Source organism: Pyxicephalus adspersus, chromosome 8, assembly GCF_032062135.1.
Source record: "Pyxicephalus adspersus chromosome 8, UCB_Pads_2.0, whole genome shotgun sequence".
Taxonomy (NCBI): Eukaryota; Metazoa; Chordata; class Amphibia; order Anura; family Pyxicephalidae; genus Pyxicephalus; species Pyxicephalus adspersus.
This window is the reverse complement of record NC_092865.1, coordinates 24,469,689-24,489,639: the sequence shown is the minus strand read 5'-3', so window position 1 is coordinate 24,489,639 and position 19,951 is coordinate 24,469,689. Positions and strand designations below refer to the sequence as shown.

General features: G+C 42.3%; 1 protein-coding gene across 1 annotated transcript in view; it reads left to right on the top strand.

Moving 5' to 3' along the window:
- XPR1 (xenotropic and polytropic retrovirus receptor 1) overlaps positions 1-19,951 on the top strand; it is a 100,238-nt gene that overhangs the window by 1,312 nt on the left and 78,975 nt on the right. The window lies entirely within an intron of this gene.

The window sequence follows — 19,951 nt, the reverse complement described above, 5'->3', positions numbered from 1 at the left end:
TATAATAAATGTGGGGGCTCCAGGTGAATCAATCAAAATGCTTTTTAGTTTTTATAAAAGGTCCATGTGGGGTCAACACCTAACCTAATGTGGATTGCTAGTCTTTGAAGGTTGCTATGGGCAACCCCTTCGCCCTTGTGCTAATATATTGCAGTTTAAGCAGCTCTAAAGGTTGCTTTGGGCAACTGCTGGACTTTTGAGGTAGACCAGACCCAGGACTGATCCACACTGGCTCTAGAACTATAGGGTTGCCGGGGACTACAGGTACTTGTCACTGATAAATTGACGGTTTCTGAATTTAATTTCACCTGTGTGATCTCTTTACTAATAAACCCATTAGACTAGCACTCACCCTAAACTCCATGGCCATGATAAAGATCCATGAATGGAGCTCGGCTTGGCACTGCAGACATTTGCTGCTTTGTATGAGCCGTTTATGTCGGTGCCGTGTATCATGTCGTATATCATATGATTGCTCATCTCTACCCTAATCATTAGGTGTTTCCATCCTGTCCTCCTGCCAGATCAGATTTAGTAAATTCTTAGCAAATCTGCATTTTATTTGTCTCCACTTTTTCCCCTGAGTGCATTTTTCCAGCCTTTGCTGATAGACCCAGAAAAAAGTTCACTTACCGATTTTCACAACTTCCGTGTCACTCGCTTGAATATAGCCCTTTAGTAGAGCTGTAATGTAATTACACACTTTGAGAAGGACACGTAGAGATTAGCAGCAATCGGATTATCAGAGAGGGCGACAGCTTGATAACACACTGAACCTTCTGATAGGAACGTTGCTTTGTGCTTGTTTCGCTGAATCAGCGCTTTCCTAAACACCTAACAAGTACATAAGATGGATTGAATGCCCTGACCCGAAAATGTGCCGTCTTTGTCTAGAAAGTCTGCCGTCCGACACGTGGGATAGACATCGAGATGGTAACCTTATGGTAACCCTGCTTATAGCGGACCGGACACACAAATCCAACCGGCCCATCAATTCTGGTCTGGGTTTGTGCAACATATCTGCCAAAGTTCATTCCATGAGCTGACAATTATGGGCCACAGAATGCAACTGTCTGGTATGTGGGAAAGTTACCGACATCAGGACTGTCTGGCAAATAAAGAGTTAATTAAAGAATTGAAGAACCTTGGCAAATAAAGACTGTTATATAAGACAATGTACTATTGAAGCCAAATAAGTGGCAATTCATACGAGAACAACTGGAAGTGGTCCAGAGTAATAAGGCGGAGAGATGGCTTCCATTTAAATATCTGTTACTGCTTTATATATGTGAATCTTTAACATTTCCATCTAATAAAACATGTAATGTCGGGGTCTCTGTGGGTATGTGTGTAAAAAATTATATATTATATATAAAATATACACACAACATAAACCTATAAGACAATAACATAATAATAACATATAAATAGGGCAGAAACAAAAAAAAAAGTTCCATTTTATGTTATGTGAACACTTTATATTGCCGTCAAATATCATTTTGCCCTAACAATTCATTTTTCTGGGCCGGATTTCAAGAGATCCAGTCTAGTTTAGGTCAAAGTAGTACAAAATGAAGCACATGGATCTTTTAAAGAATGTCAAGGAAAATAAACCTTGCAAAAAAAAAAAGGTATCAAGTTTGTTTGCATAAGGAGTAACAAGAAACATTCATATACATAGGTACATGCAAAGCAGTGTCATATAAGTGATCATTTGTCTCTCTGACCACAGTAAAATGTATATCATTTGTGTTTATTGTATATTAAAGAGGAAAAATGTGTGTTTCAAATGTGAATGATAGCACCGCCATATTATGCAGCGCTGTACATTAATTAGGGGTTGCTAATGACAGATACTAACAATAACACAGGAGGAGGGGAGGACCCTGACCAACAGAGCTTACAATCTAGGAGTTGGGGGAGGGTAGCACACAATAGTGTCTGTGTACGTTTATTTGTAGTGTAAAGGTTGAGTAAAGAGGAACTGAAACAACCATCCTCTTGTGTTTTGTTACAGGCTTTCCCAAGTATCCACAGATATTTGGCTTCAGAAATAAATAAGTTTTAGCTGTGTATTAATGAAAATTATTCTTCATAATTGCTTATAATTGAGATGTGCACAAAAAAATAGAATTAAAGTAGAGCTATACAATGGTTCTAGTTTATCCAGTGTTGTCTTGGGTAATACAATATCATTGGAATCATCGATTTAGCCAGTTTACAATTATTAAAAATGTTGTCTTGCGTTAAAACTGTTACTGAAGGATGCATTAGAAATTGTTTGTATCTTGTCATATTGGAGACTGTATGTAAGTGTTTTCTGTTCCTAAATGAAATTAATTTGGAAGTAGATGTATGTGTGCTCTACAATATACATATATGTAATAAAGGAATTGTCATTTGCCTGTCCTTGAACACTTTGCTGTCATCTTCAGGCCACAATCTAACATTTGATATAACCCAGACATGTTTCTGTTTCTGAGCGGCTGTTGCTTTGGCCAACACATAAACAAAGTCAATCAGTTTAAGGAGCAGCAAGTTTAACATTTCCTGTATTTAATTTTCAATACTCAATATACATGCCATATGTGTGTACCTTGTTTAGTACGACGAAGAACAATTTTGAAAGTGTAGTCACCAGTAATTTTTTTTTCTTCTAAATCTTCCAAGCATAAAAATATTTGTATTGGGTTCTGTAGTCATCTGCAGCTTTAACATATTATGGTAGGTGTGGTATAAGAGAATAAACATTGTAAGCACTTAATTATCATACAATGGTAAAAGTAGTAAAAAAACCTGTAAATTGGGAGGCTTTGTGGGTGGAGGGAAAAGGTCATTGTACCCCTTGCTGTGTATAAAATCTGGCCATAAAAACCACCATATGCCGCTCTGCAATATATAGAAACTGAACCCAGCCATCAGATTTGTGCTCCCCCCACATGCACACACCCTATATGGGTACCTCCTTTTTTTTTTTTTTTTTTTTTATATTTTTATTGATTTTATATAAATTGTCGAACCAAAACAAAAACATACAGAGCCCACAGTCAATCCAGTTTTACAATCACAAACGCTTTGTTCTGTACTGTAAATTAAAAAAAAAAATAGCAAAAACCATATATTGACGACAACAACAGCTGGATCAAGATAGAAAATAAGACAGAGCCTATTGTGCCAGAGCCTTCCACTTACCCTCCCGACCCATGATAACCATTATCCAAGCCCCTTCTACCTTCCCCAGAACCATTCCCTCAAACCAAGCCAGTTTCCAATTTACTTATACCACCTAAACATCATTCCATTCTCCCAGCATATTCTTATATTCAGACGATTCTTGAAACATTATCCAAGGCGCCCAGGTGGTACCTCTTCTAATTCTTCAAATTATTTCATAGTTGATCTAAATGTTATACGTTTTCTTTTTTTCCTCATAAAATGAATTATGTTCTGTTTGCTTTGTACTCGGCACTTCGCAAACAGCCATTTCCCCACCTATTGAGACACTTCGTTTTCATTAGGGTCAAATTTCTTGAGTTAAGATGTTAAACCGAAGGCTAAATGTTAGCTATCCAGCTCTGAAATGATTTACAAAGAATGTTACTTTACAATCTATTGTGCCAGAGTTCTTTGTATTGCCTGAAACTGAAGTGACATAAAAATAAGAGCAACAGGCTCTTCCCTTTGTGGCGGTGCTGTCCTGCAGTGTATATGAGCATATCCATGGATGCGGATTGTGATAATGTTCTGATGCAGGGATAGATATGCAGAACAGGATCACTGACTGCTGGGCTCCCCAGTGTTTGATGTTTTTTAAGGAACATTTCTGCAAATATTTATATATCGTACCCTTGGGATGCACATAAAAGTAGCTATTTTCATTCCCCTGTGGCAAAAATGAAATAACCCGAGCTATTAATTTCACGGTCCCACATAAACAGGAGCTGTATCCTTTCCATATTGCTCGACTCAGCCTGGTTCTTCATCATAGCTGTCATGTTTAGTTAATGAGATCAGGGAGCGCAGCATAGAGCTCAGCATTTATTTTTGTGTTTTAGCATTGCACCTTCCACCTATAGGAGCCATTAATGTAATCAGACTGTCCTGAGGGTCAGGGATAATCAGGCATCCCCCATTCTCCTCACCAAGTAATGATCTTCACTCTGAAATAGCAGGGCATTGTGACATGCATGAGGCTTCTACTGCTAATCTGGGGCACCACTTGGTGTATTCATTGCCTCTCTGTTTATTTGGGAAACAGCTTCCTGCTTCTAAGTGTCCTGAATAGGCATTGCTTTATTCATTCCAAGGCTAATGAGTTTTGCAGGGGAAATATGTATTGTCTGAGATTGGGTTTTGTTCAGCAAGGTGTGGCTTTAAAGAGCATTTACCGAATTATTGGGCACTTTATTTTTATTGCTGGGATGCTGCCAGGAGTCAAGTGTCATATTGGTGTTCACTTGGCCTAATGCTGTGTTTAGAGGGAGTGCCTGTCCTTTGTTGCTCATGCATTGATTGTGAAGGCCACTTTGCCCATTATCCTTTTCAGCCATTGTCTTCATTATGATTTCAGTTTTCCTGCATTTTAGGTTTGCTTATGTGCATGTACAATGGATTGATGTTCTTTTGTATGTTCACCTATACAGTTTGTTTTATTAACGCTAGTTTCCTATTTAATCCAATAATAGGATTTAACACTATAGACACAAGGCTGATACGAAGATCTTGTGCTTGTGTTATAGTTTTGTGAATTGAGGTTTTTACTCTGAGGATGACTTTGTAGTTGGAGATGGGGGGTTTAAGATTGCAATAGTCTTGGTAGATGGAAATGAAGGGTCATTTTAAGTCTACCAGCTGCCTAATGATAGTTGGTTACCTGGGTACATAAAACAGTATCTCATGACAAAGGTATAAATGAAAACCTTACTGAATGTTAAACTTTAAAGCAGTGCTCCGGGTAAACATTGTCTAAGTAAGAGACACATTGCTTTAGCCTTGGTGTGCTTTGTGTGTTCAGATTTGTGCTATAATTCACCATGAAACTTTTGCTTTCTGCAGGAGCTTCATGTTATAAGGACCAATATCTTTTGCTCTCCATAAACAGAGTAACCAGTCTTGCATCTGCCTTTTCTTCAGTTTATTCAGGCAACCAAATGAAGGGCACCATGCTGTGTCCCTCCCACAGCTCTTTCTGTACAAACAATGTGCGGAACAGGGATGAGGTCACTGCTACTTTTACAAGGTAATACTGAGATATAAAAAAAAAAAAAGTTTTGGTACACAGTGGATTTTTATAGTTAAAATTTTAGGCAATTAATGTTTTGCTGCTTATGTTCCACCTGGGAAAAATTCTGTCCACTTCATGTTGCTGAGGTTCAACAGGAAGTTAATGGAATTCTAAAGTTAGAATGTGTCTCCATTGGATGATTTTTTTTATCTCCTATTCTGAGACTAGCTCTATAGCTTTGGATTTACCCTCCCTGTGAAAATGGCCATGATTACAAAAATAGGGGTAAATCTCCCCAATGGAAACTTGGCAGGAGCGTCCAGGAGCGTTCTTTACTTTATCAAAAATGAAAAAAATTGCATAGATTTAAATTTTAATGGATAAGGTCCACCGGCATTTATTTGTCTATCTTTAGTGCCTTTACTTGCCACTGGGGCATTTATGTTGTCAGTCCCACTAAAATAGAGAACTAAACCAAAAAACATACAGGAATAAGTTTTTTAGATAGATCGTACCAAATATCTTGTGGTCCATGTTATTAAATTGCACTGTAACCTCAATACTTTAATTTTCAGAACAGGTACTCTTAAAGAAGAATGTAAAAAACTACAGAGCTCTGTGTTTGACACTGTTATGGGTATTAAGGAGTTGGGAGCAGCATTTATCAACATGAAATCCGACAGTACAGGGCATCATCTAAAATCCCAAGACCTGTTGTCCCTGCCCAGTTCTCCCCTGTTGGACTACAGAATTCCCCACCCCCTCCAGGGGTGCTTTCTTTATTCCAGAAGGAGAACTTATGCCGTGCTGACAACACTGCTTGAGAATTCAGTGGGGCATTGTCAGCTCACTGTAGGAAGTTTGGATCTCATTGCGGATGCAGATTTTTAATAACTTTTTTTTTTGTATTGGTTGGGCTCCATGGATATGTGTTTATTTTCAACCTGACTGGGATACAATTTTTTTTTCTTTAATGTAGCTGAGACTCACTTTGAAATTTTAAGATTCTGTATTTGTTATTTTAAATGGCCGAAACGGTTGATTGAGTCAACAGAAAACATGCAGGATGTTCACACTGATCAATAAACAGTTGTCTGGATAGTTTGCAAATATGCACTTAGAACAAGAAATTGCTGCATTGTATAAATATATTCGCTCTTTGTTGTATGAACTCCAGAATAAACTCTGGTGTGCCTAACTCGGAGATAAAAAGAAATAGGACTCTCACACCCATCCTCGCCTTCAGTAGCCCCCGTAAATTTATTTCAATAAATCATTAAAAGATTTAATTTTCTGGTGTAAAAAGATACTAAATGTGCAGTTTGTTGAATGATTTTTCCGGCACTACTTGAATTGCTTCATTACTACATGATGAAACAAATCTTATCCTTGTTTTGCACCATAATGCGGTGTGATTGTCCCAGCACTCAGATCTGTAAGATGTATAGACTCATACAAATCCAGCTGTCTTAATTTATTGCAGTTTTAAATGCTAGTCATTTTTTTTTATGATTTTATTGGAAAAAATATTATTTTTAATAAACATTTTATTTTTCCCCTATTTATGGCTGTGTAGTATGAAAATCTGGGTGTTTTGCAGCAAACTGAATACTTTGTCTGAGATTCAAATAATCAAATAATAAACAATCATTCTAGCTGATGTGTGCATGTTGTGTGAAAGGTGTGGCCGCTGAGAGGCATTGTGTTAGGAGAGTGATTGACAGACACATACATATACAATTCATCTAGGATGCCAGCAGTGATTTTCTGTAAAAGCTTGAGATCCCCCTGGACAAGATATTGATTTGAAGGGATGGTTTTTTTTTTTTTGCATAATATGAAAATTTCTCGATCACTGGGCTGTGTGTGAAATAACCTTATGGGATTCAGCTTTCCTGGAATGTTTGTGCAAAGAGTGTAATGGACTAGATGGGTCCTGAAGTAATCCTGTATAAATAGAAAAGGGCTTTGCTTAATCATTTAGAGGAATTGATTGGTTGTGGAATATCCTATATTTCTGAGAAAAATGTACATTTATGCTGAAAAGTTTGAAATGCTTTCTATGGCAGTAAAGAGCCATGATATACAGTAACCAACTCAATTACAGCTTATAGGGTTTAGATTGTCTTTTGTGTTTTATCTTGTTTTTAGATTCCTTTTTAAAATTCATTAGTTTTCATGTACTGCTCCTGTATTCTTTGTACATATGTAGAATAGAACCATTTAAAACAACGGTTAGCATGTTTACGTGTGTTGACATGCTTTATTCTCAATAGTGTGAAAAATTGGATGTAAACCTAAAAAAAATCCTAAAAAATATTTGTAGACTTCTTTCCTTCTTTTAATGATGCTGATAAAAAAATGAGCACTTTGTGAAGTGAAGGGACAATAATAAAATATTTGTCAATTCAGTATACAAAGATGGGGTGGGGGGGGGCACACCTAATCTCTGCCATGGTGACATGGAGACTTTTATTGGGTGGCCATATTACACTGGCGGTGAATTAGACATCTGAAGAAGGAACCTGCCCTGGAATCCCAGATCTTATCCCAGCTTTTCTTGACTTTTTTTTTTTTAAATATCCTTCAGGCCTTCAGGGAACCCCTTCTATAATTACTGTATCAACAGCTCGCAGTATATTTGTGGTGGTCAGTAGGAACATTTCATCTTACATGTCTGGCATTGCTTAGGAAACCATTTGGAAAAGTAGGCAAATTTGCATTGAATTTACCTGGTCAAGGTTTTGATACTTCTGACTAAAGTAAAAAAAAAATGATTATTGGTTAGCTGCTGTGGCACTATAAGCTTTGTACATGTTCTTTTGTTTGGATTAAATAAAAACAGTGTTACCCAGAACCTAACACAGAATGAATGCGGCTTTATTGAGATCAGTTGAATGACAGATGTTAATCCTTAGAATCTGATGATGGGTGCAGTTCCTCAGGTGGCTAATGAGAGCACCATTCGCCTCATTTACTTATCTTGCAGAGAGACAATTTCCATCCCTGTATGCCTGTCTATGAATAGATAGAGCTTTTGTCTATTGTACCTCATTGGTTGAAATAGGAGACAAATTGTGGCTGCTTTTATTTTGGTTTTTGAAATTGTTATGCATAGGTTAGAACATGGAAACTCTTTACTATATGATGTGCTTGCATGTTGGAGTGTGAATGTTCAAAAAAATGACAGTGGGGACAGAGTCTTACATACAGATTTTCTTTTGTACAGTACTCTTATATTACCTCGCACAGACAGGATAGGCCTGTGGTGTAGTTCAGAGGACGCCTTGTCAATGCATACAGCTACTGTTAAGCTTTTATGAGATAGCAGTCTGCTCCAGGGTAGTAGAGGTCAAGTTTCCCATGACGGTAGCACAATAACCCATGTGGCTGGGGAAAAAATCAATTAAAGAGACAAAGTTCAAGTGATCTGTAATTATTCATTGAAAAAAGGTTTGAGTTAGTAATTTGTCATGCAAATCCAAAGTTGAATCCAAAATCCCTATGTTGTGCTCATCCTTTCCTGACCAGCTCTTTCCAGTATAGGAAAATACTCCGTCATCTCTGCTCTGCGGGATCGTATGTTTAATTCACACATCTTAAATGTACGACCTTGAGGAGGTCATTTGTGGTGAAATATAGTGCAACCTATTTAGAGGCCTTGGGTTCCTTAGATTGCTGTTTTTTATGCCAGTGTATATTTCTAATAAATGACTATGAATATGACTACCGGTAATTTACATTGCTGCCACCAGTTACAATGTATCTTTAAAATAATCAATTGTACATAGGAGCTGGATATTTCTATCTCAGTTTAAGTGGGATAATTTACTCTATTGAAATGGTTTTATTACTAAAAACCATACAAAACCTTTTTAATCCTTTTAGCCTGTGCTAAATAGACTTCATATATAACATTTTGTTTATTTTTTGGGGGGTTTGTAGGTTTTTTTATTGTGTTTTGTTTTTTGTAGATATATTATAAAAAAAAAAAAAGGAATCATTTTGTGTTCTTGAAACATTAGCTGTGGAATTTAATTTTAACACTGAAATAATGTAGTTCTGGTGTTGGTGGCTTTGCTAGAGGCAGCAACACGTTCGTGTTATCTTGGAAGAATCTTTGTCATGCTGCGGAGGTCTGGTATTTTACCAAAGCGGTTCAGTTGCTAGTCATTTTAATCATTTTTGTTTGTGCTGTTCTCTGTCAGCCAGGAGCAGCTCAATGCCGTGTGATAGCAGGAAGGAAATGACAGGTTAATTTGTAGGGCCGATCCGAGAACATGTGTGTTCTTCAAATCCTGTAAAAGAAAAAAGAGGAGGAAGGCTGACAGAACATCTATTGATCCTCATTCAGAGCAAGACAGCGCACAGATGACACAGTAGAATGCAGTGGGTGGGTTAAAATCCCCTTCTCGCTTTTTTTTTGGGAGCAGATTAGTAATGATGTGATTTATTGAAAATAACTTCTTAGGAAATCTCTGTACTTTGTAGTTTTATGTAAATGTCTTACTCTGTATACCAATTATATTCCTTGAATTACTGAATAAATCATATCCTTTTTTTTTTAATATGTAGCATATTGGATTCCAAATAATATATAAAAAATTCCTTGAAATATAGCTTCTACTCAAGCTTTCATGAAAAGACTTGTATGTATAACATACAAGATGGACTTCTTTGTTCATTCTTCTGGGATGCAGGGGAATCTGGGGAACCCAATTTCCTTTGGTGAAGTTGTGAGTAGGTCCTAGAAGTATGCAGGAATCTGTATTGTCACACTTTTCCCAAAGACTTTCCTGTGTACGGCTTGTGTAGGTTTTCAATAACTATTTCAGGCTGTTGCATTTTACAAATGATCCTGGTGCAAAGTTTGATAGTTTGACTGTGATATGAAAGTGATCGCAAAGGAACACATCTTCTCTATTCATCACACCTTCAACAGAGCTCAGTTTTAACATATTTTACAAGCAGTAAATAAGCTGTAATATTAACCCTCAATGACCTTTGTATCTCCAATACTTACTGAGAGACATAGAGAATGTCTGGTCTCAGCATTTACCTTCTTCAAAAACTTGAGGCCATATAAGAGGAGTGTGTGTCATTTGCTTCCCCTTTAAAACATATTTCCCTTTAAATAATCCCATTATTTCTATGACATTGATAATTGACTAATTTTGCAGTGAATAGTACTATCCCTAAGTTAATGCAGCTTTTCTCATTGCTTATCTACAATCGCTCTTTATTCACCTCCATGGCTTAGCTACAAATTGCTGGTGATTTCTAGTAGAGCACCATTGTTGTAGTACCAATTTAACTGTGTAGCCACAACAAGTCGCATCTTAGTGCCAGTTTGGCAGCAAATCTAGAAATTAAATCGCTAGCTATAAATATTAATTTATTGATATTGATCTGTGGCAGCCATTATTGCTGATACCCAGTGGCCCCTCTGACATGATTCTTAGAGATTAGAAGGCTGATTTAGAGATACCTACACGTACACGTCAGATACATACACGTCAGATGATTCTCGTCGGATTATCGCTTCAGGACTAGTATTGGAAGAGAATGTGCCAAGTTTACATCGCTCTTCCAACGTTGTCAGGACGGATCCTTGATCAACTTCAATACAAGGGAAGGATGAGAAAGCGCAGCGGGGTGTACTTGCTCGTTCTCTCTCCTCCCCTCTCCATAGAACAGAACATGGTTGTATGTACAACGCTCATTCATGCATATTTCAGTTGTTTGCCATTGGAAGGAATCGTGTAATATCTTTTTCAATGTCAAAAGTCAAATGTGTGTGTGCAGCCTAAACATAGAGGATAACTGTGGTGCCTCCATGGATAAAGGTCAGGGAGGGCTTGTATTAACAAATTTTTATTTCATGTTAAAAGTATGTAAACGTTAAATGCTCACAACATGAAAATATTTCTGCTTTGAGAAAGAACTAGTTTCTTTTCATGGATTTATATTTATACTGTCATTGAAAGGCTAGAAACTGATGACCTTTGCCCTATTACACAAATATCAGAGGTTGCTGGGCCTGAAATGATCTATTGTACTAGAATAGTTGTTACACATACGCTTCTTTTTTAACATTGGTTGACCTCAAAGGATACCTCAACAGTGTTTCAGTGCTTTGCAGAACATTACCTTCATTTATTATTATTATTATTATTATTATTATTATTATTATAATTATTAGATTGTAAGGTCTTCTGGGCAGGGTCCTCTCCTCCTGTGTCATTGTCTATATCTGTCATTTTCAACCCCTATTTAGGTTTCAGCATTGTTATATGTTGGTGCTATATAAATACTATTTATTATTATTAATATTAATGTGCTTTCCTAACTGCTGTGCAAGGTCAGTGCAGTAATACTGTGCCAATACACAGACGAGTTCAAAATGCACAAAAAAGCCCCCTGTATCGTGAGCGGTTATTCAATGGTTTATTAGCCTTACTTGTCTTTATTCTTGACCTACAAACATATTTCTAGTGGTTATATATTTTTTTTAATTTGGATAGTATAAAAAAAGATTAGAATGTGTCATTTACCAATAAAACCCCTGGTGGTTCAAGCTTAGAGATTTTAGAGATTGCTGCAGTCATGGGGCAAACTAATTCCAAAAGCAACTTGTCGCTTTTGGAAACCATGACATGATCTGCTGCAGCTTTGTGCAAAAAACATTCCCAACCTCTCCTATTCATTTAAATGTGGGAGGTAGGGACCAGGGTTAGGGTTGTGACAAAGTAACCAGGTCTTCTCCAGAGGCTCTGATGGTGGGGATGTTGCTGGTTACTGCCAGGTTCCGGTCCTTGAGCACACCGAGGTGGGCAAATCACGGTACCAAATCACAAAGCAGAAGGATAGTCAAAAGGATACAAGTGAGGTCAGGTCACTCGCCAGGGGTCAATTGCCAGGGTTCCAGGAGACAGACGCCACCACTGATGGCACAGGGGACCCTGAAAGCAACAGGAGGCACAGGTGACTCAGGGATATCCACAGACAGACAGGAACACTAGAACAGCACAGGGAAGTTGGCTGGGAACCAACAGACTGGACAACAAGGGGTAACGCAGAAGCTGGACACAGGAAATGCTGAATTAGGCACCAGGTGTACAGGAACTAGCTTACAGAACTAAGGGCTTGGCACATGGGAGACATGTTGCATGAACATGAAGTACAGTGTGTGAGCTAGCTAAATAGCCAGGGCTGGTCAAGAGGGTATTTTCTGATTGGATGAAACTGATAAAGCTTGGAAACGGAGCCACGCCCAGCGTCAGAACTGCCTACATGTGCAGGAGAGAGGCATCTGCGCTTTAGTGAGAAAGGTCAGTGTGACAGTATTTTTACATGGGAACATAATAACAGTTGCAGCTGCTATTATGCCTGCTGTCGCCTCAGCTGAATCACGCCCCCTGGTGGCATGCATGTTCCAGCAGCGGCTGGGCATGTCTGGTCAAGTCAGTGAGCTGTAGTCAGAAATAGGTATATAAGGCTAGATTGACCAAGGGCTTGTCTCTAGTGCGAAACCAATATATTGGATAGTACAGCTAGGCCATAGTGAGTCTGTTTTGAGATAAAGATGAGTGGACGCAGCTGTGTTAATAACCCGGACAAGTTTTGTTACATTTGTGGCAAATATACCAACCAAGAGGGTGAGATTTGCATACAAGTATTACTTTGGATGTGAAATTGGAGATCTTGATAAAAGCTGGGCACCTCATATCTGCTGTCAGGTGTGTTACGTTGGCCTAACACAATGGTTGAATAGGAAAAGAAATAAAAAGCCTTTTGCTATGTCTATGGTTTGGCATGAGCCAAAAGACTTTCTGCTTCTGTATGAGTACAATTGCTGGGGTTTCGAAGAAGTCGAAGTCAAAAATCCTCTATACTGATTGTGAGTCTGCTCTGAAGCCAGTGCCACATGTTGCAGAGAATCCAGTGCCAGTTCCTCCTATATCTGTTACTGACAGAGACATGTCGGATGAGGGACAGGAGGATGATGTCGATGTTAATGAGTGGTATGAACCCCAATTTGAAGAGGGTAAGCCACAATTTATAAGCCAATTAGATTTAGATGATCTAGCAAGGGACCTCTCTTTGTCAAAAGAGAAGTCTGAACTGTTAGCCTCCAGATTAAAGCAGTGTAATTTGCTACAAAAAGGGACGACAACTTCATACTTTTGTGATTGTCACACAAAGTTTGCAGGTTATTACAAGCTGGAAAACGACATTTGCTTCTGTATTGACTAGGTGGTCTGATGCTGGAGTTAGGTTGTGAATTCATACCAGAGCAGTGGAGATTGTTCATAGACTTGAGCAAAGCAAGTTTGAAAGTTGTATTGCTGCATAAAGGTAACAAAAAACCTTCTGTTCCTCTTGCTCATGCCGAGGGAATGATGAAAAAGACAAAGGAAGACACAAATCCATGGAGGTCATTTTGAAATTGATTAAGTATTCACAAGTAGTTTGTTTGTGGTGACCTGAAGGTTATGGCACCCCTTCTTGGCCTGCAATTGGGATATACAAAATATATATGCTTTTAGTGCCTGTGGAACATGACTAGGGTACTTCAGATGAAGCCATAGCCGCTAAGCCTTGACCAATTATTACCACACTCTTTTCACCTGTACCACTAATAAAACAGCACGACACTGATTATTGGTAAAAATTGGCCATAGCAGCCCCTTTTATTTAACAGTAACACATTTCTTTTAGATAACAAAAGACCATCTTGCATAACCAGAAAAACCAAAACATTTCAAGTCTGCAAGCAGGGGGAAAAACACTCCCCCCTTTTAGTCCATGAACGCCCCCACTCCAACCTCTTCTTTTCAGAAGCATCTCCGCTCCACTTCCCGGCCCCCAGCTGCCTGTACACCGCCTCGGGGAAAATTAGCGGGTTCTACCTCCACAACTTAGCCCCCACAACAACCAAGTGTCATGCAAGGGCAACCCATAACCGAAATACCCGTACCCTTATGGGTCCCAACCCCCCGTATATTCCCCCTTTTCGAACTCTAACTTCCATGGACTTATAATAATAACACGCCATAGCGCCGCAAACTTGACACCTTAAGTTTGCACGCACCTCCACGCCTCCAAGGCTCTCTGTATGCCCTCCTGCAGACTTAACAGCCATAAATCAGTGCCCACCGCATTAAGGTAAACACCATCACTGCGCAGAAACGATTCGGTTTCCGACTCCAACTCCCGGTGACGAACAACCTGAACCCCAATCCTGAACAGAAAACGCCCCACCTCCTTGTTCACCTTTATCCGAGCCTTATTCAAACGGTCTACCGACCGAGCCTGCCTCCAGGACCCCCTCGCCACCATCTCAGACCACAATACCACAGTTCCTGGGAACTCCTGGGGCAACCGCAAAAAATCGCACCTAATATCTCATCAATTCCCGCATGGGCCGGGTCCCCAAATTGTTCCCCCCAGCTTGTAGCACCAAAATATTAGGGGGCCTATCCAAACCCGCAAACCTGTTCACTTCTGGAACCACCCTCCACCACTGCATGCCCTGAATCCCTATCCAACGCACCTGAGCTACTTCCCTCTTCAGCTCCAACTGCCGTCCACTTTGGCGCATATCCGCCCGTCTGGCCCCCTAGTAGACAAAGGAGTGACCCAGGATCCAGACCAAGCACTCCCCTCCCCACACTGTCCAGCTGCCCCAACCTCCCACTTTTAACAACTGTGGTCGGACGTACAACTGAAAACGATGGAATTCCCAACGCCCAATCTTCTTGATCACGTCTGGCCCTAGGCCCCATCGGGCCGCTTTCGTGGCTGCACCTATCCTAAAGGAATTAGCCGAATACTCACCAGCCTGCCGGCCAATGGCAACCACACATTTCCGAAACACCGATACAAATTGAAAACGAGTAACAAAAGAACCATCTTCATGCACAAAGAAAGGCCCATTCCCCTGTGGTGGTACAGCCAAATACTCACCCACCACCCGGACCGGGCATAGCTTAGCCCCCCCCCCAATCCCTGTATCTCCAAATGTACCCCTTTTCCTAACTGATCTGTTTTTAATCTGCGGATCCAAATCCGCATCACCCTTCCGTCCCGCTGTACATCAGCCCACCCCAGACCCCCTGCTTGACCTCGCTTTGGACACACCACTTCGCCCACCTGTAACACCGCAAAAAACGTGACCACAAATATTGCCTTAAAAAGCACCGTCTCAAAAGTACTGAAACAAATGTTCCCCAGGCTGCTACATAACTCCTGCAACATACCTAATGACACCGGCCTTCTCCGATCCTTCAGGCACCATCCACGTCTATAGCCCTTCAGTGCCTGGCGAACCATGAAACTTTTTGTCGCATCCCTCCAGCTACACAACTTAAACAGAAAAGCCAACGCGGCCAATTTTTTACCCATCGCCCCACCAGACACCCCTTTTTGAAAATTCCAAAAAAAAAAAAAAAAAAAAAAAAAAAAACCCCCCCCCCCCCCCCCCCCCCCCTTTTTGTATAGGCCCGACCCTTCCCCCTTCAAAAACAAAAACCATTCCTTCCAGACTCCTTCGTAAGCCTACCAAGTCCTCATACAAACCGACCGCCTGATCAATCCAGCAAGAACCCCCATATCACTTGCCATATCTCCTTCGGACATGGGGTCCTGTGTTCTTCCGCCTCTGGAGCCACCTTCTGGATACGTGTCCACTGGAAACGAGAAAGGGAATCCACAATTACATTCCCGCACCCATGCACATGCAATGCCCGCACACAAATATTCAACCGCAAACACATAAGCACCAGAAATTGCAATAAACAAATCACCTGAGGAGAAGATGCAGAATTTTTGTTAATCACCTCCACCAATAAGTGTCCCCACAATGTCAAAGCAACCACTATGGGAAACGGCTCCAGCAAAACCAGATTTTTACACAGACCCTGGTCCTGCCAGTCTACCGGCCAAGACTCCGCACTCCAATGGCCCGCAAAATGGGCCCCATACCCTGATCCCCCAGCCGCATCTGTCCACAAATCCAGAACTCCATTGTCCACCATCCACTCCATCCACATAGATTTCCTATTGTACTGCTCCAGAAAACGACACCAAATCAACAAATCACCCCGCAAGACCCGTGTCAACCGGATGAAATGCCCAGGGCCAGTGGTAGCCGCCTGCAAAATATCCTGCCCATCGGCATGATCCTGCAGGCAAACTGGAACAAGGACTGCAATTCCCGCAACCTAATTTTTCGCAAGCCACTGGCCCTTCTCACCGCCTCCTTAAGTTCGCATAACTTGTCCTGCGGAAGCGTGCATTCCATGCGCACCGCATCTAGCTCTATGCCCAAAAAACAAATCCCAGTGACCGGACTGACTGTTTTTTCCCCCGCCAACAGTACCCCCAGTTTTTTTTACACATGCTGCAACATACCCAGCAGCTGGGCCCACACACAGGAAATCATCCAAATAGTGAATAATGGATGTGAGCTCTGAAACCTCCCGAACCACCCATTCAATAAAAGAACTAAATAGCTCAAACAATGAACACGACACAGAACACCCCATAGGTAAGCATTTGTTTACATAAAATGCACCCTCCCAACAACAACCTAGCAAATGAAAACTCTCCGGATGTACTGGCAACAATCGAAAAGCCGACTCAATATCGGCTTTTGCCATCAAACAACCCCTCCCCGCCCGCCTAACTGGTTAAACCGCTACATCAAAGGAAGTATATGCCACCCTACAAAGTTCCGGCGCAATCCCATCATTTACCGACTTACCCTTGGGGTAAGACAAATGATGTATCATCCTGAATTGCTGTGGTTCCTTCTTGGGAACCACCCCCAGCGGAGACACCACCAAATCCGCAAGGGGCGGCTCCTGAAAGGGACCTGCCATACGACCCAGTGAAATCTCCTTTGCCAACTTGGCGGAAACTACCCCAGGATTGGCCAATGCCAACTTTAAATTTTTAACCCCGGCAGGGTTACTCACTAGCTCGCAAGGGATCCAGAAGCCGTTCTTGAAGCCTTCCAGCAAAGCCCTCGCCGCCACCCGATCGGGATACTTACCAAGAAAAAGGCAGAGACTTTCCACCCTCACTGGCGTCATCCCTTTTTCACGCAAGCTCAGCGGCACGTCCCCTCCCTTTGGAGAGACATCGGGAACCTGAATGCGCTCCCCCGCAAATGGAACACAAGTCGCTCCAAAGATCCTTCATTAAACAACCAGCACAGGCCTTTTTTCTTACCTGCCAAGGATCCTGCAGCTCCAGAACCCCCGGCGCCCCCTGGAAAGGACTGAGAGCCCAAACTTGCTGACGTCATTAGCCGCATCCAAAGGCTGATGTCCTTGTGATCCCATCTCATACCGGGCCTCATCGCTTTCCGCTGCCTAAATTGCTTGTCATACCTAAGCCATGCGATACCCCCATAAACCCTATGAGCTTCACTGATCGCATCCAAGTAGCAAAACAACGCCGAGCAGTTGTCAGGCGCCCTTTCACCCTCAATGCTTGCCAAGATAGCAAACGCCTGGAGCCAGTTTTGAAAAGTCCTGGGAATCAAACGCCACAGGCCCTTTTCGTCCCCAGCCTGCCTACCGTACCCGACTTCAAGTCGCGCCCACCAAAACGTTCAACAGGCAATAATGAAAAAATTTCCACATTCTCCTCTCCAAATTTTTTCTCTCACCTCGTGTGCCAAATGAGCCCCTAACGGGCCTTCAAAGCAAACATACACCTCCCCTTTCGCTCCATCCATCACTCCTGACAAGTTAGGCTCCATACTGCTCTCCCGGCATCCCTCCCCATCTCCTGCACTACCCCCACCTGCCGTGCCAACTGATTGAGGAGTGGACACCCCACTACCCCCCCCATCGTAACAGGATCCTCCTCCCCCTGGTCCTGCACTCGGCACCCACCCGCGTCTCCCAACACTCCGCACCCTGCATCAGAACCTGGCTTACCACTCACCCCCTCCCCAAACTGCACCAGTAAGTCCCGAAGCCCCTTCAGCAAATCTCTGGCCCTTACCTGTTCCACCTGCTTACCCCCCCGCATGATGGGACCCCTTAACTGCCCCCTTCTGCGGTCCTGTCCCCACATTATGCCTAGCCATAGTGTGCAATCCCAATTCCCGTCCCCATACAGCCAGGTACTCACCGGGCTGCCGGGCTTCTCTGGGTCCCTCAGCCGCCGTACCTTCCCTCTGTCCACGATTGGGCTCGCCCTCTGCTGGTGACAGCTTCCCTTCTGAAAGGCCATCCTCTTCTCTCTCCCGTCCTGTATCTTCGCCCACTTCCGGGCGACGGCAAATGACGTCCCATCCGGTCGCCGCTTGTAACCCGGAACTTCCTCCCCTGGACTCCGCTTCCGGTTCAGTCCTCCGTCCGCTCCTCCTTCAAAACATCCCTGAAGATGCATCCCGGACTGGCATCGGGGACCCGACCGCCTCCTCCGCCGGACCGGCTCTGCCGCCGAGCAGCGCCCCGACCAGTGAGTGTTTCTTACGGGCCTGCTGTCCTACTGCGGCTCCCACAATGTGCCGACCGGCCCCTCTGTGCAGCTTCCTCCGGCCGCCCAGCAGAGGTGTCCCGTCGAGGATTCCTCCCGCCTCCCCCACCGGTCCCCTTGGACCTTCTTTTGGCTGGGGGAGCCGGAAGGTCCCGTCTTGGAAGGGGTGCACCCCCCCCCCCCCCGACCCCTTATAGGACCGATGCCACCTGGCGTCCAACCACTCAGCCCCTTTGGTCCTCGCTGCCTCCCTCAGGCTTCGCATCAAGGCCTCCATCTCCGCCATCCTGCAGTACTCCCAGGCTCTCTGTCTTCACTCAAACTGCTGTCTCCCCCTCTCTCACCCCCCCCTTTTATTCCCTTTTGCCCCACCAATCAAAGCCCCTAATTTTCCCGCACTTTTCTCACCCTTTTTGAATGGCCACCCAGACCTGAACACACTGTTGGCCAGTACAACATGAAGCATAAATCACTCATTTATCCACAGAAGGTTTACCTTTCGCCACTTCATATTAAACTTGGATTAATGGAAAACTTTGTCGTTGCAAAGGATCTTGAAGGTGGTATGGGTTTTCAGTATCTGAAGGGCAGGAAAAGTTATAGCAGATACTAAACTGAAAGCAGGAATTTTTGTTGGTCCCCAAATCTGCAATCTGATGCCACATTCAGAGACAAACTCAACCCACTTGAACTTGCTGTATGGGATTTATTTGTGCTAGTTGCACAAAACTTTCTGGGCAACCAGAAAGCTGAAAACCATGCTGAACTTGTGAACAACATGCCAACAGCATACCATCAACTTGGCTGCCGAATGTCCGTTAAAATTAATTTCTTACATTCCCATCTGGACTTCTTCCCACAAAATTTAGGTGATGTGAGTGATAACAAGGGGGGAGGTTCCACCAGGACATTTCTCTTATGGAAACAAGATATCAAGGCCGGTGCAACCCCAACATGATGGGCGACTACTGCTATTTTCTGCAATAGGAGACAGCGGAGGGCCACAAAAGCAAGTGCCTGAAACACTTCTGAAGTGTACATGTGTGTTGAACAAGGACTCAGGTGAATTATGTGTAATTGTATAGGTCAGGGGTCAGCAACCTTTACTATCAAAAGAGCCATTTTGCCTCCTCTTCCACTAAAGTAAAATAGTCTGGAGCCGCAAAACATAACACAGTTTATAAACTTTTAAAAGTTTTAATATTTTTTTAATTTTACCTGTTACAA